An 18,098-nucleotide genomic window follows, 5' to 3' on the forward strand; every position below is an offset into this window, starting at 1 on the left:
GGCTTACATTCACACAGCAATGGAGTTACTGTGAAAATCTCCCAGTCGCCACATTCCGACGCCTGTTCGGGCACACTGAGGGAGAACTTAGCACGACCAATGCACCTAACCAGCGCATCTTTGGAGTGTGGGAGGAAACTGGAGCACCCGGATGAAACCCACACAGACACGGGGAGATCATGCAGTCATGACACAGACAGTGACCCAAGCCGGGATTCGAACCCTGGTCCCTGGCACTGTGACAGATCAGTGCTAACCACTTTGCCATCGTGCCTGCCTGGAGTCATTTCCCTGTGGTGGCACTATAACTCTAGCCACCCACAGCAGCATCCCATCTTCACAGGGTATCTCCATCCTTCTACTTTGGTCGGGTTTGAGCTACTCTGACTTATATCACCACCCTTACATTACCACCTTCTTCAGTTTTGACCATACCGGATCTATTTTTCTCCACAGTTTTATATGTTTCACAGAGACTGGTAAGGTCTCACACAGAATGGTAAAGTGCACGCTGACCTTGTGCAATAATTTTATTTTTTTGCATTTCCTCCCTAAAATTGCATTTTAAACTTCCCCCGAAGCGCTGTGGCTATGAAATGCAGCCGGAGCTGTTGTAGGAGTTTGTAAAGCTGTAGAATTGAGACATTTCCCAATGTAACATTCTCCTGACGTTCGAGGTCACGTCTCCGGGTTTGAAGGTATTTGTTCACGTGGAGAGGCTGCTGCAAGAGGCTCGCCTTGTTTCTAGCACTTTCTACAGACAATAGCAGGCATGGCAGGTCAGGCGTTCAAAAAATTTTTACCCCCCTTTGATCGCGTTTTGGTGGAAAGGGTTGCAGCAGAAAAAGTAACAAAAGGCGGCATCATGCTTCCAGAAAAATCCTAGGGAAAAGTGCTTCAAGCAACAGTTGTAGCGGTTGGAGCTGGTAACCGAGTAAAGAATGGTGAAATCCAACCAGTTAATGTAAAAGTTGGTGAAACAGTTCTACTTCCAGAATATGGAGGGACTAAAGTTGTCTTGGAAGATAAGGATTACTACTTGTTTAGAGATGGAGATATTCTTGGAAAATATACAGCATAAATTCTGGATGTTGCTCTCAGTTTTAAGAAACTGACCATTCCATGAAGTACTTGTCTTTTTGTTTCAGAATGTAAATACCATTTTTTTGAACTTTGGTGCAATAAATTCCATGTTAAACCCATATGTTCTGTGAACTGCAACTGCTTACATTATACCTGATTAAACATGTATTTGGTTCACTTGAACCTTTGAAATTAGGCGCAAAACTTGTGAATCTAAATTGATGGGCAGGGGGACATAAATGTAGCTGTGGAGAACACTGGGTTATAGGGTTGTAAACTGGACAGTATTGCAGTTGATAAGGAGGATGTGCTAGTTATTCTTGAGGGTTTGAAAATAGATAAGTCCCCTGGGCCGGACAGGATTTACCCTAGGATTCTCTGGGAGGCAATTGCAGAGCCTCTGGCTCTGATCTTCAGGTCGTCGTTCGTCACCGGTATAGTGCCAGAAGATTGGAGGTTAGCAAATGTTGTCCCATTGTTTAAGAAGGGGAACAGAGACTTCCCCGGGAATTATAGACCGGTGAGTCTTACTTCTGTTGTGGGCAAGGTTTTAGAAAAAATTATTAGGGATAGGATTTATAGTTATTTGGAGAGTAATGAATTGATTAGAGATAGTCAGTATGGTTGTGTGGAGGGTAGGTCGTGCCTTACTAACCTTATTGAGTTTTTTGAGAAAGTGACCAAAGAAGTGGATGGGGATAAGGCAGTTGACGTGGTATATATGGACTTTAGTAAGGCGTTTGATAAGGTTCACCATGGAAGGCTTCTGCAGAAATTGCAGATGTATGGGATTGAGGGTGATTTAGGTAATTGGATCAGGAATTGGCTAGCAGATAGGAGACAGAGGGTGGTGGTTGATGGTAAGTATTCGACATGGAGTTCAGTTACGAGTGGTGTGCCTCAGGGATCTGTTTTGGGGCCACTGCTGTTTGTAATTTTTATAAATGATCTGGATGAGGGTATAGTTGGGTGGATTAGCAAATTTGCTGATGACACCAAAGTCGGAGGTGTGGTAGATAGTGAGGAAGGGTGTCTTAGTCTACAGGGAGACTTGGACAAGTTGCAGAGCTGGGCCGAGAGGTGGAGGATGGAGTTTAATGCGGAAAAGTGTGAGGTTATTCACTTTGGCAGGAATAACGGATGTGTAGAGTATAGGGCTAACGGTAGGACTCTGAATAGTGTGGATGAACAGAGGGATCTAGGTGTATGTGTACATAGATCCCTGAAAGTTGGGAATCAAGTAGATAGGGTTGTTAGGAAGGCATACGGTGTCTTGGCGTTATTGGTAGGGGGATTGAATTTAGGAGCCGCAGCGTCATGTTGCAACTGTACAAAACTCTGGTGCGGCCGCACTTGGAGTATTGTGTGCAGTTCTGGTCCCCACATTATAGGAAGGATGTGGAGGCTTTGGAGAGGGTGCAGAGGAGGTTTACCAGGATGTTGCCTGGTATGGAGGGGAGGTCCTATGAGGAGAGACTGAGGGATTTGAGGTTGTTTTCGTTAGAAAGAAGGAGGCTACGAGGGGACCTTTTTGAAACATGTAAGATGATTAGAGGTTTAGATAGGGTGGACAGTGATAGCCTTTTTCCTCAGATGGAGAAAGCTAGCACGAGGGGGCATAGCTTTAAATTAAGGGGTGGTAGGTTTAGGACAGATGTCAGAGGTAGGTTCTTTACCCAGAGGGTGGTGAGGGATTGGAATGCCCTGCCTGCTGCAGTTGTAGATGCGCCTAGTTTGGGGGCGTTTAAGAGATCCGTGGATAGGCTTATGGATGGTAAGGGTTTGGTTTAGGTTAGAGGGTCATTGTTTTTCAACTGGTCGGCGCAACATCGTGGGACGAAGGGCCTGTTCTGCGCTGTAATGTTCTATGTTCTATGTCTCTACCAGATGCAGAGCCAGTATAATCTCTTGAGGAACCGGTGGTGGTGTGACTGTTTGTGGCAAAGGCAACGGTTAATTGTGTCTGCTCGGGATATCTCCATTCCAGGGTGATGCTGAAATGTATAACTGTACGCTGCAAACAAAGGAGCCCATCTCTGCATCCCTGCAGAGGCAATTAGTGGCGCTGGTTTCTCTAAATAGACCCACAATGGCTTGTCATCTGAAACTATTGTAAAATGTCACCCATAAATAACCACCTCATTTTCCTCATCTATCTGGGACTATGGCTTTTCCACATTTGATCATGTCCCTCTCTCACACACAGACTTTCCCCCTCACTCTCTCCCTCTCAGACCCTCTCTTTCACTCTTCCTCCCACACACTCTTAGTCCCCCTCACTCCCAAACACATTAACACATTCTATCAGTCTCTTATTCTCGCTCCCACTCACACACGTGCTCTACCTTCCTCTCACTCTCTCTCACTCTGTCCACACTCATACACACACACACACACACACACACACACACACACACACACACACACACACACACACACACACACACACACACACACACACACACACACACACACACACAGCAGTCTTACTCTTCTGCCCTCCATCCTGATTTAGGGCTTTGCTCAGCAGGGCCTCACTCCTGGGCCTTGTTGCCCAGTTCTCCTCCCCTCCCCAGGCCCTCCTCACACTTGTCCCCAGGCCCAGTTTAGAGGCGCTGGAGTTGGATTCCGTGCACTCTGACAGCAACACCCCACTGGTGGAAGGGCAGGTTGAGAGACAGTTGTGGGATTCTTGGGATTTTAAATGGGAATATTAGTTATAAAAATGAGGAGTAACACTAAACCTTTCCTGCTCACTGGGTAGCTTTCTGCTGGAGTTCTGGATTTAATTCTGGGTTCCACATCGAAGAAGGGGGTTAAGGCCCTGGCAAGGGCACGGAGCAGATTTACCAGGATGATGCCGGGGATGAGGGAGTTTGGTAATGTGAACGGATGGGGAAATTGGGATTATTGTCCTTGGGACAGAGCAGATTAAAGGGAAATCTAATCAATGTATTGAAAATGAGGAAGGGTTTTAATACAGCAAGTGGAGAGAGAAATTATTTCCTCTCGCTGGTGGATTGGTAACCAGAGATCATAGATTTCAAATAGTTGGAATACAAACCAGTGGATAAATGAGGGGAAATTATTTCATGCAGGAGATTGTTATGATGCAGAATACGCCACCTGGAATGGTAATGGAATGAGATTCCAAAGGAACTTTCAGAAGGCAGATGGACATATGTTTGGAGGGGACTAATGTGCAGGGTTGTGGGGGAGGCTGGGCCTTGGGATTCAATTGCACAATAAATTTCCAACGAGCTAGCACAGACATGACAGGCCGAATGTCCTCCATCTCTGCTTTAAGATTCTTGATTCCAGTCCCACCCAGGACTTGTGTGTGTCCCCTTGTGAAGCACTGGCTAGCATTGTACCAAAAGGATTGTCTACAATTGGGTGTTGGGATATTTCCAGCTTTCTTAAAATGTTATGTTTCACCAACAGTTACACGGACACAAACTGCCTCGATAGTGATGAAAGCTGCAGTGGGAGAAACCATCACTGTGGAATGTCCACAGACAACACAGTATATACAACATGAAATCTGGGGGTGTAAGGAAACTTCAGAAACTTATTGCAATCATATATCGAGCACTTATGGAGAAACAGTCAAGAATGTTGATGCAAGAACATCGATCGCTAATACCAACGGTAAAATTTCCATAACCATGCAACGACTTCAGAAGACAGATGCAGGAACATACTGGTGTGGACCTCAAGAACAAAACTATATCCATGTTTTAGATGCTATAATACTGCAGGTTTTCTCAGGTAAGAATATTTCAGAAGATTGATCATAGTTCTGATAATGTGATCTGGCTGCAATAACACAGGACAGTTGCTGTGTGAATTCAGATTAATAAAATACCACAACTCCTCATGTATAAGTCGTGACCTCCCATATTCCCATTTCTATCCATTTCCATTAACCTATTTCCACATCCTTTCCATTTATCCTTGAACTGCCTTCTTCAAACACTGTGTATGTACACCCACAGTGCTGTTAGGGAGGGATTTCCAGGATTGAGCCAGTGACAGTGAAGGAACGACGATTTATTCCCCAGTCTGGATGGTGTGTGTTTTGGAGGGAAGCTTGTCAGTGGTGATGTTCCCATGCACCCGCTTCTCTCCTCCTTCTAGGTGTTAGATGTTACAGGTTTGGAAGGAGATTTAATTCGTTGCTTTGTGTCTTCATAGTAACTTCCAATAGATCGAGGGTGACTCAATGTGGCTTGAATCAATAAATGCTTTTATTTCCAACAATATCGCATGCTTGCCTTCATCGGACTGGGCATCGAGTATAAAAGTTGGCAAATTATGTTACAATTGTTTAAAACGTTGGTTAGGCCACATTTGGAATACTGTGTCCAATTCTGGTTACCACAACATCAGAAGGATGTGGAAGCTTTGGAGAGAGTGTGGAAAAAGTTTCCCAGGATGTTGCCTGGTTTGGAGGGTATTAGATATGAGGAGAGATTGAATAAACTGGGATTGTTCTCCCTGGAAAGACGGAGGCTGAGACGAACCGGTGGAAATTAATAAAATTATGTCAGGTATAGATAGGGTGAACATTTGGAAGCTTTTTCCCAGGGCAGAAAGGACAATTACAAAGGAGCACAAGTTCAAGTTAAGGGGGGAAAGGTTGAGTGGAGATGTGCGGGGGAAGGTTTTTCACACCGGGGATGATGGAGGCCTGGAATACACTGCCAAGTGAGGTGATAGAGGCAATTACTTTAGTCACATATAAGACGTATATCGATAGGCATAGGAACAAATGGGGAATAGAGGGATATAAGCAAATGATTTAGATAAGTAAGCATGATCAGCACAGGTTGGGAGGGCCGAACGGCCTGTTCATGTGCTTACGGTTCTTTGTTCTTTGTTATAAAAATATATATATATATCTATACAACAAGGTCAGAATGAATTACAATGCAAATCTACTACTCGGCTCCCTGGCTCCTACTGCAAAACCTTCCTCAACCCGTGGGACGCACCCTCTTGCCGATTGGCTCAGCTTCCAGGCTTGAGAATCCACAGGGCCTGACCCGACCACATGACCCTCTAAACACTCCCCCATCCCAATTAAAGGACCACAATCCTTCCCCCTAAAATCCAAAATACAGCTATGGAGGAATAAAGAACACGATAAGTATAAACGTGGAAAGAGTAACAGAAATAGAAAACCCATCGAAGATTTAATCAGTCTGGAGGAATCCAGTCTCTGGTAAAGTGCCTCAGTTCAGTGGTTTGCTCTCCTAAGTTTAAAGGGCCAGACGGGACATACGAGAAAGGCAGACTCATTAATCCAGGATCTGGTGGATCTTCAGCAGCTTCTGTTCCTCAGTCTCCACAGCCAGCGGTTGCTGCGCTCCCACATTCTCCACCAAAATCCCAGTAACCAACCCTGGCAAACTTCACCCAACTGCAGGGGGCGCCTGTTGATCCTCTGTGTCCATCACTCTCTCCTCCTTCGATGGTTTACCTGCTTCCTGAGCCGACAGCCTTGTATCTCCACAACGTCGGACACCAGTCCTGTTCTCTTCACCAGCCACCCAGGATGGTGTAAAATTTGGAAACAAGACTGCATCCCCCCACTTGAAACATTCTGTTTCCTTTTCTCGAATCACTGTTTTCCATCTGAAAGACTAGCCTATCCTGCACACTCCCTGCCAAATTTGGGAATGTCATGTCCAATAGTGTTCTGAACTGGCATCCCATCAGCAACTCTGCTGGAGTAACCCCTGTGGTCACGTTTGGGGTGGTTTTATAAGACAAAAAACTGTCCATACATAAAGGAAGAGGACAGTTTACTTGTTTAATTATTGATGACTTGAATGTTTGTACCGCACGCTCCACTGGTCCATTTGAGACTGGGTGGGAAGGTGTTGACCTCACATGGTGAATGCCATTGGACTTGAGGAATTTTTGGCACTCTTCCACAGTGAACGATGTGCCATTGTCCGACTCAACCACTTCCGGAATGCCATGGATAGTGGAGAATTTCCTCAATCTATCGATGGTGTCCATGGCTGTTGGGGACTTCATCAACAGCACAGCCAACCGCAACTAATATAAGAAACATATGACCCAGAAATGGCCCGGCAAAATCTACCTGTAACTTCCACCAAGGTTGACCAGGCCATTCCCAATGACGCAAATTCACCTGTGATGGTGAAGCCCGTTGATTTTCGTAACTCGGGCATTGATGAACCATCCGTTCTGTTTCCTTCCCAATGCCTGGTGAAAACACATATGCCTGGGGCCTTCATTCTACTTTGACCTGGATGGGAGTGATGCAGTTCTTGTAACAGGAATTAAAGTTAAAGACACAAGTAGGCTTACATTCACACTGCAATGGAGTTACTGTGAAAATCTCCTTGTAGCCACAATGCAGCGCCTGTTTGGGTACACTGAGGGAGAATTTTGCGTGGCCAATTCACCTAACCAGCACATCTTTGGAGTGTGGAAGGAAACCGGACCACCTGGAGGAAACCCACACTGATACAGGGAGAGCGTGCAGACACGACACAGGCAGTGACCCAAGCCGGGAATCGAACCCTGGTATCTGACACTGTGACGCAGCCGTGCCATCCATTGTGTCATCATACCTTCCTGGAGTCATCTCCCCTGTGGTGGCACTGTAACTCTAGCCACCCACAGCAGCATCCCATCTTCACAGGGTATCTCCATGTTCTACTTTGGTAGGGTTTGAGCTATTCTGACTTATATCACCACCCTTACATTACCATCTTCATCACTTTTGACCATACCGGATCTATTTTTCTCCACAGTTTTATACACATTGCCGAGACTGTCAAGGTCTCTACCAGATGCAGAGCCAGTATAATCTCTTGAGGAACCGGTGGTGGTGCGACTGTTTGTGGCAAAGGCAACGGTTAATTGTGTCTGCTCGGGATATCTCCATTCCAGGGTGATGCTGAAACGTATAACTGTACGCTGCAAACAAAGGAGCCCATCTCTGCATCCCTGCAGAGGCAATTAGTGGCATTGGATTCTCTAAATAGACCCAACAACGGCTTGTCATCTGAAACTATTGTAAAATGTCACCCACAAATGACCAGCTCGTTTTCCTCAAAAATCTGGGAGTATTTCTTTTCCACATTTGATCATGCCCCTCTCTCACACCCACACTCTCCCCCTCACTCCCTCTCCCTCTCACTCTCCTCCAATTCTCCCCCCTCCATATACAATGCACACACTCTCCCTCTCTCTCTCTCTCACTGTCTCCCTCATACACACTCTCTCTCTCTCACTACCACACACACTCACTCACACATACAGGGCTCTGCTCAACAGAATCTCACTCCTGGGCCTTGTGACCAGCTCTCCTCCCCAGGCCCTCCTCACGCTTGTCCCCTGGCCCAGTTTGGAGATGCCGGAGTTGGGTTCCGGTGCACTCTGACAGCAACACCCCACTGGTGGACGGGCAGGTTGAGAGACAGTTGTGGGATTCTTGGGGATGGCACAGTGTCACAGTGGTTAGCACTGCTGTCTCACAGCACCAGGGACCTGGGTTCAATTCCTGGCTTGAGTCACTGTCTGTGCAGAGTCTGTACTTTCTCTCCCTGTCTGCGTGGGTTTCCTCTGGGTGCTCTGGTTTCCCCCACAGACTGAAAGACGTGCTGGTTCAGTGCATTGCCCATCCTAAATTCTCCCTCAGTGTACCTGAACAGGCACTGAAGTTTTACGACTAAGGGATTTTCACAGTAGCTTCATTGCATGGTTAATGTGAGCTGATTTTTGACAACAAGATAAATAAATGAATAAAATCGGAGTATTAATTAGAGAAATGGGGAGTTCCACTCAACCTTCACTAATCACTGATTAGGTCTCTGCTGGAGGACTGGGTTCAATTCTGGGCACCACACTCGAGGAAGGAGGTTAATGCCCGGGCAAGGGCACAAAGCAGATTCACCAGGATGGTGCCAGGGATAGGGGATTTTGGTTATGTGAACAGATTGGAGAAACTGTGATTATTGTCCTTGGAACAGAGCAGATTAAAGGGAAATCTAATCGATGGATTGAAAATGAAGAAGAGATTTAAAAGGCAGTTGGACATGTGTTTGGAGGGGACTAATGTGCAGGGTTGTGGGGGAAGCTGGGCCATGGGATTCAATTGGATAATAAATTTCCAACGAGCTAGCACAGACATGACAGGCCAAATGTCCTCCATCTCTGCTTTAAGATTCTTGATTCCAATCCCACCCAGGAATTGTGTGTGTCCCCTTGTGAAGCACTGGCTAGCATTGTACCAAAAGGATTGTCTACAATTGGGTGTTGGGATATTTCCAGCTTTCTTAAAACGTTATGTTTCACCAACAGTTTTACGGAAACAAACTGCCTCGATAGTGATGAAAGCTGCAGTGGGAGAAACCATCACTGTGGAATGTCCACAGGCAGCACAGCACAGACATCGAAAAGTCTGGTGGTGTAAGGAAACTTCAAATAACAGTTGCAATCAGACATCGAGTACTTATGGAAATAGTACCAGGAATGATGATGGAAGAACATCAATCGTTAATACCAACGGCAACATTTCTGTAACTATACTACAACTTAAGGAGACAGATACAGGAACGTACTGGTGTGAACCTCCATATCAAAACACATCACAGATTTCAGATGTTATATTGCTGAAAGTTTTCTCAGGTAAGAATATTTCAGAAGATTGATTATAGCTCTGATAATGTGATCTGGCTGCAATAACACAGGACAGCTGCTGTGTGAACTCAGATTAATAAAATATCACAACTCCTCATGTGCAAGTAGTGACCTCCCATATTCCCATTTCTATCCATTTCCATTAACCTGTTTCCGCATCCTTTCCTCCTTTATTATCTTTCCTTTATACCCCTACAATCCAAAAATCATATCCCACCCAAGCCTCTTTTATTCATTCATTCACGGGATGTGTCTACAACAGCATTTATTGGCCATTCCTAATTACCCTTGAGAAGGTTGCGGTGAGCTGCCTCCTTCAACTGCTGCAGCCCATGTGGTGTATGTACACCCACAGTGCTGTTAGGGAGGGAGTTCCAGGATTCAGCCAGCGACAGTGAAGGACAGTTGGTGGCGCGGGCTCGTTGGGCCGAAGGGCCTGTTTCCCGTGTGTGTTGTTCTTTGTTCCTGGAACGGCAATAGATTCCCCAGTCTGGATGGTGTGTGTGTTTTGGAGGGAAGCTTCTCAGTGGTGGTGTTTCCATGCACCTGCTTCCCTCCTCCTTCTAGATGCTAGATTTGGAAGGAGATTTAATTCATTGCTGTGTGTCTCCATAGTAACGTTGTAATAAATCAAGGGCGGCTCAATGTGACTTGAACCAATAAGGCTTTATTGCCGACAATATGGATATATGTATATACCTGACAAGGTCAGACTGAATTACAATGTGACTCAACAACTCGGCTCCCTGCCTCCAACCCACGGTACACACCCTCTTGCTGATTGGCTCAGCGTCCGGCCTTGACAATCCATAGGGTCCGGCGGGATCACGTGGCTCTCGGGAATGCTTTTCCCCCTAAAGGGTCACCCTGCTACAAAATTATCCCTAACTTCAGTTGGTATCCAGAGAAACAGGTCTACAATTCTATAAGACACATAAGCACCTGAGTAATACACACACACACACACACACACACATTCATTCACAAATTTCCCCTCATTCCTAACCAAATCTACCATACCTGAACTCAGCAACACTTCCCCATTCCCCAAACAACCTCCACCTTAAACAAATCTACAAGCAAAATCCAGCCTGTTGTTACCACTCGGGACCAGGTGGGTGATCCAGTCTGGAAAGTGCCTGCCTGGTTTAGCGAAGACAGATAACCTGTCTTTATGAAGGTTTTTTCATTAAGTTAGCTGTAAGACTTTAGAAGTGGCCACTCTTATTAGCGAGCTTGCTGTTAGATGTTATCCTGGCCTAGGGAGGGGTTGGGGCTGGGTAAGATGCTCTGTTGGGGAGTCAGTGCAGACTCGATCGGCCACATGGCCTCTTTCTGCACTGTAGGGATTCTATGATATTTTCAATGTTTGGTTAATGTATCATGTTTTGGGCAATGAAAAATGTTCAGTTTTTCACCATTTTGAACTTTTAATGATTCTTTTTCTCATTTACCAACAGGTAGATGGGACCCAATCCTATCAAACATAAGTGGTGTTGTGGGACATGCCGCCTCTGTACCATGTCTGTTCACAGAGAGGGAGAGACCGTACAAGAAATTCTTATGTAAAGCAACCTCTGTAAATAAATGTATTACTATTGCCAGCTCTGATGGAGTTACAGAGAATCGGAATCATGGGAAAGTTTCAATTATTATTAATAATTCTCATGATTTTACCGTTACCGTGACTAACATAGACAAAGATGATGAAGGAGAGTATTGGTGCGGAGCCGAGAATATCAACGACATAAAGATCGTAGCCATTAAAAAGCTGACAATTACTGAAGGTAAGGATCCGTATCAAATTATTATAATTCAATCAGTATTGTATAAAATTCACAAAACAATAACAATTGGTCAATGCTGTTCTTCATGTTTTACACAAGCCTATCACCCTCTCTCATCTCAATCTTGCAGCATATCCCCTTCTATTCTTTTCCCCCTCAGTAAGTTCCTCTCAATTTACCCCTAAAAGGATCTGTGATATTTGCCACAACTGCACTTTATGGTACAGGTAAACACAGAAACATAGGAAATGGGAGCAAGAGTGTTCCTTCAGATTCACCAATAATAAAACCAGCAATGTCCATAAATTAGATATTTTCAAGATGTTCTATGCACCAATCTTAACTGAGTAAGTATTTTTTTAATTTACCTGGACAATTCAGCCAGGCACTCTGTTGACCATCATGTAGCTCAAGACCAGTTATTGGCTTCATTGCTTCATATTCCACTGTCTCCACCACTCTAAGTGACCCGTGCAACAGCCGACCCAGACAGGCATGAACCACCTGTGGCCTGAACCACGCAACCGCCTTCCAGCAAGGCCTAAAATCCAGCAGGACTGGATTTGAGCTATTGAACCCAATTCCACATTGAACAAGTTCCACCTTCTAACAAGATTCTGGGTAAAGAGTTTCAAAAATTTCACTGATACTAATAGTAACCACTCAAGATAAAAATACATTGAAATTTTGTGCTATACCTCACTGAATATTGTATTTCCAACACTATTAGCCCCTTTGAAACCCCCTCAGAAAACCAGACTCCCACCCATTGACCCTGTCTATACTTCACGCTGCCTCGGAAAAGCAGTCAGCATAATCAAGGATCTTACACACCCCGGACATCCTCTCTTCCATTTTCTTCCATCAGGAAAAAGATACTAAAGTCTGAGGTCACATACCAACCGAATCAAGAGCAGCTTCTTCTCTGCTGCCATCAGACTTTTAAATGGATCTACCTCGTATTAAGTTGGTCTTTCTCTACACCCTAGTTATGGCTGTAACAACACATTCTGCACTCTTCCTTCCTGTCTCTGTGAACGGTATGCTTTGCCGGTCTAGTGCGCAAGAAATAATACATTTCACTGCATGCTAATACATGTGACAGTGATAAATCAAATCAAAATCTTCTCCTCAGCTCACTTTCCAACATGTTAGTTAAGGGCACAGAAATCCATTCACAAAATCACTGTTCATTCATCCTGTATTTGACATGAGGAAACTTAACCAGCCAGTCTTCAGAATGAATTAAACCCCTGCCTCCCCATCACCAACCTGCCATTCCCCCACTCACAACACCCAGGCTCACTTTCTATAAGTACTGTCTACTGAAGAGAATTGTGGTGGTTATCAGTTCTTCATTGAATTATTCATTCATGTTTATTTGCTACAATAGGAAAATCAGAAGTTTCCCACAATACCTCAAGGTAAGTTTGGAATTTGCATCTTATAAATAACAATTTTTTGCTCCATTCTGAATGAAGCCACAGTTGATAGATAATCCTGCTTTCCCCACACGTCAAGGTGAACAATGCAATATCTATAAATTCCCACAATCCAGATAGTGGCAATCTTGTGTCACCTTTTTCCTCATAATTCTTCCATTGATTGTCTTCCCATTTAAGACACACAACATCGAAGTCGGGGAGCAACGTTCTTGCATGTCCTGGCAATAATCATTCAGTACAATAGCATGTGAGGATTGCATTGCAACTTTCTGCTGATTCCTTCCACCAGGGAGCACCCGTCAGCTCAGCCGGGTGTTTCACTCATTCAGGGGATGTGGGTGCTGCTGACAGAGCCTGCATTTATTCCCCATCCCTAATTACCCTTGAGAAAGAGTTGGTAAGTTACCAACTTTCAACCCCATGTGGTGTCAGTGCACCCACAATGTTATTCAGTGGAGAGGGTTTTGACCCCGAAAAGGTGAGAGAACTGTGATACACTTCCAATTCAAGTTAGTGTGGGAGTTAAAAGGGGAATTACAGATGCCACTGTGATGCCTGCTGCCCTTGTCTCGCTAAATGGAGATGGTCACATGTTTGGAAGGTCGTGTTGAAGAAACCATAGAAAGTTGCTGCAATGTATCCTCAACAGTGAGATGTAATCTCACCAGAACAAAGCTCAGCTCTCAGCTCAGGAATAAGTAAATGAACTCCTCAAGTTGGTTCAATCTGTTGGAGATATTTTCCCTGTGCACACACAGCCCAATAACTCCTTAATGTGATTACACATTGAAAATCAGCCCACAGCTTGTACAAACTGTCTGTGCTTTCAATATGATGTTGCACACATTTTGGGAGGTTGAATATGGTCATCGAAATCCTGCAACGCAGAAGAGTCCATTCGGCCCATCAACTCAGCACCGACTCTCTGCCAGGCCCTCACCTCTGCCCTATCCCCATAAACCCACTCATCTACCATGGGCAATCCGCCTAACCTGCTCATCGTTGGGCACTCAGGGGCAATTATAGCATGGCCAATCCACATAAACTGCGTATCTTTGGGCTGTGGGAAGAAACCGGAGAACCCTGTGGAAGCCCACGCAGGCACGGAAGAACATGCAGACTCCGCACACACAGTGATCCAAGCCAGGAATTGAACCCGGGTCCTCGGGGCTGTGAGGCAGCAGTACTAACCACTGTACCACAGTGCTTATCACACAAGATTATCACACAAACCCTGGGATAAGTTACCTTGTATTAATTATTGCTCCTTGTTTTGTCAGAGACGTTCTGTTGGAGGTATGGATGATATTCCGCTGGCTGTTCTTCAGTGCTCTGGTTGCTTGCACTGTTTCAGTCACATGCTATGCACATTTTGCAAAAGACCCAGGTATAATATTTTCAACCTGTTTCCTCTAATATTTATAGATAATTAACTTCAACCTAAAAGCTTAGGCACTTTGAAAGCTGCAAAAAAAATCCACAAGGAAATGACTCCTCCTCAAGAAATCTAACCAAATGAACCATTATTACCAGGCCAGTGTTAGAACAAGAACTGCTGGAGTGAATGTTATGTTTGTTAATAGAAAGAATAAAATGTCACTTCATCTGCAGTTTTTCATTTACACATGGGAGTCCAAGATGGGAAAATACCAAGGAGACAGTGGATACAAAGCACTCAGCTTCATTCAATGTTTATTTAAAATGCCTGCTTGTGTACAAAGGTGACCGTAACACCATAAGAAACAGGAACAGGAGAAGGCTGTTCGGCTCCTCCAGCTGCTTCAATATTCAAAAGGATCATGGCTGATCCCAACATTCCTCACGTCCACTTTCCTGCCCTTTCCCGTAACCCTTGATTCCTTTACTGACCAAAAATCTGTCTATCTCACTATTAAATATACACAAGGGCTCTGCCCCCACAGCTCTCTGTGGCAAGGAGCTCCAAAGACTCACAACCCTCTCAGAGAAGAAATTCCTCCTCGTCCCAGTCTTAAATTGGTGTCCCTTGATTCTGAGACCGTGCCCCCTGCTCCTAGATTCTCCCATGATGGGAAACATTCTCTCAGCACTTACCCTGTCCAAGCCCCTTAAGAATCCAAGATGCCTCAATGGCCTGGAACACGGATAAAAGAACACCAGCTGTATTCCTGGATCAGAAACAGTTGGCGGAACTTTCCCGTTCCGGCTGCCGTGGGAACGTAGCCGATGGGGGCAGACCATGAAAAGGGCCATTGACTCCAGATGGGATTTTCCAGTCTTGGCGCCAGTGTGGCCGGAAAATCCCGCCCAGTGTATTGCATTGTAGAACCTGGAATCCAAGATGGGCTCCAGGGCTATGGGCACCACAGGCAAAATAGAAAGTTCCCCCTACCTCAGGAAATTTGAACAATATCACTGTTTGAGGTTCTGCCAGACACACTTCAGTACTTACGTGAGGATATACCTAACCATTCTTTCACCTATTTTTTTTTGCCAGAGTCTCTCAAAGTATTTCACTTCATCCATTTCCGACAGTCCAGTTGCTTAAATTAATTTCTCCTTCAGTTCCCCAGGTGAGCAAATGACGGGTTATGTGGAAACCTCAACCACAGAACATAAATAGATCAGAACTGGATTCGAAGATTGACTCATTCCTACACGAATGTCCAGAATGTTCCCACTTGCTTTCCAAAGTTACTTTGCAATATTGCATTTTTTTATACTTTATAACATTCTGAAATGCTTTGTACCGCCTCCAAAATTGTGTGCAAACTCCTTTTATTCTAATAAAAAATAGATAAACTTTCTTGATATTTTTATTTTAAGGAGTCAAGTTGTTTTTTGCCATGATCACAAATGTCTAAGTTATAAAGTTTACTTATTAGTGTCGCAAGTAGGCTTACACTAACAATGCAATGAAGTGACTGTGGAAATCCCCTCAAAAACCTTTGTGACTAAAGGTATGTTAACTTGTACCAATCGATCAGGGGCAGAGAATGACTCCCAGGAAACCTAAGATTTCAGGCTGGAGTCCAGCTCTCTCTCACGCATGTGAAATATAAACTTTTCTCAAAGTTCAACTCAGTCTCCAAGGCTCAACTTGCTTTATTTCCGTCCTACATCACCCAGGCCCTATCCCTATAACACCTACTTATTTACCCTGCTAACTCCCTGAAACTAAGGGGCAAATAAGAACATAAGAACATAAGAAATAGGAGCAGGAGTAGGCCATCTGGCCCTTCGAGCCTGCCCCGCCATTCAGTAAGATCATGGCTGATCTGTCGTGGCTCAGCTCCACTTTCCGGCCCTCTCCCCATAACCCTTAATCCCCTCTCATATCAAAAACCCATCAACCCGCTTCTTGAAAATATTTAGCGAGGCAGCCTCCGCCACTTCAACGGGTAGAGAATTCCAGAGATTCACCACCCTTTGAGTGAAGAAGTTCCTCCTCAACTCTGTTCTAAAACGCCCCCCCTTTATCTTGAGGCTGTGCCCCCTAGTCCTACTGTCTTTTTTGAGCGGGAAGAGTCTCTCCACCTCTATCCTATCCATCCCATTCATTATCTTATACGTCTCAATGAGATCTCCCCTCATTCTTCTAAACTCCAACGAGTACAAGCCTAGTTTATTCAGCCTCTCCTCATAGCTCAACCCCCTCAACTCCGGTATCAGCCTAGTAAACCTCCTCTGCACTCCCTCCAAGGCCAAAATATCTTTGCGCAGGTGCGGCGCCCAAAACTGCACACAGTACTCCAGCTGCAGCCTCACCAATGCCCTATACAGCTACAGCAAGACCTCCCTACTTTTATATTCAATCCCCCTCGCTATGAAGGCCAGCATCCCATTCGCCTTCCTGACCACCTGCTGCACCTGCAAGCTGGGTTTTTGCGACTCATGCACAAGGACCCCGAGGTCCCTCTGCACCGTCGCCTGATGCAGTTTTTCGCCACGTAAGTAATAGTCCTTCCTACCAAATAAGCTTGGCCAATCTACCTGGCCTGTATATCATTGGAATCAGGAAAGAAACCAGAGCACTCAGAGAAACCCCACGCAGACACAGGGAGAATGTACAAATTCTACGCAGGCAGTGACCCAAGCTGGGAATTGAACCCGGGCACCTGGCATTGTGAGACAGCAGTGCTAACCACTGTGCCACCGTGCCTCCCTGTGTTTGCAGCCATCTCCTTCCGGGCCTTCAGACCATTACAGCCTTTGTTTCTGAAAAGACCTATTCAGTCCAGGAATGTCGTTCTGGATGGTTTCAGCCTGCCCTGAGTGTTTTCAGTTTCAGAACCCTGGGCACATTGAAGGATGTTTTTAGCATGACAAGAAACCAACAGGGGGTGCTGTGGGCTGCATAGTGACTGTAGCCATCAGCTCAACTGTAACAGTGAGGACCAGAATACCCGTGAGAGCTTTCCACACAAAGGGGAAAATGATTCCTTTTGTATTCCAAGCTTCGTCAAAGGATATCATTGTCCTTCAAACATCACGGGAACGATTCTCTCAGCCCTGCTCTGCTGCTTTTGTCGTGCCGTGACCAGGAGACTCGAGCAGGGGCAGGTTCTGGGCCTCCTCGCTGGGCCTCACGGCCGCTGCACATCTCCCATAGCCGGAATTTTGGTGCAGTCAGCTCCGCCCAGGAAATTGGTGCAGTTGCAAAATGTCTGCAGACCTTCATTTGAATATGTTTTAAATCAGCCTCTCCCTCCCCCGACAGGAGTATTTCAATCCAGCGGGGTTTGGCATAGATTCCCCACTTGAGGTGAGGCGGTGGACTGACCCCGCTCGAGAAATGAGGGGCCATCGAGACGTTCCATGGGGTTGGGTACTGTGAGGGGGTGCCCCCTGGGCATTGCCAACTTGGCAATGCCAAACTGGCCCTGACACTGCCCGAGGGCTAAAGTGCCAATGCCCAGGGGACATTTTGGCACTGCCCACTGATCATAGGGCACGGCCAAGGGGAGGGGCCAATTTGAGGAGGGGGGGCTGATGAGTAGGATTTCAGGGTGAATGAGGGGTGCAATCTGTGAGTGCGGGGGGTTCAGTGGCCACTCTGTACTTTGCGCTGAGTGACAGAACATAGAACAGTACAACACAGTACAGGCCCTTCGGCCCT

General features: G+C 45.5%; 1 pseudogene; it reads left to right on the forward strand.

Annotated features, from left to right (window-relative positions):
- Positions 1-619: 619 nt before the first annotated feature.
- On the forward strand, positions 620-1,202 carry LOC145356829 (10 kDa heat shock protein, mitochondrial pseudogene; annotated as a pseudogene).
- The last annotated feature ends 16,896 nt before the right edge of the window (positions 1,203-18,098 follow it).

This window comes from Carcharhinus amblyrhynchos, chromosome 22 (assembly GCF_965287045.1).
Source record: "Carcharhinus amblyrhynchos chromosome 22, sCarAmb.v2.hapA, whole genome shotgun sequence".
Classification (NCBI taxonomy): domain Eukaryota; kingdom Metazoa; phylum Chordata; class Chondrichthyes; order Carcharhiniformes; family Carcharhinidae; genus Carcharhinus; species Carcharhinus amblyrhynchos.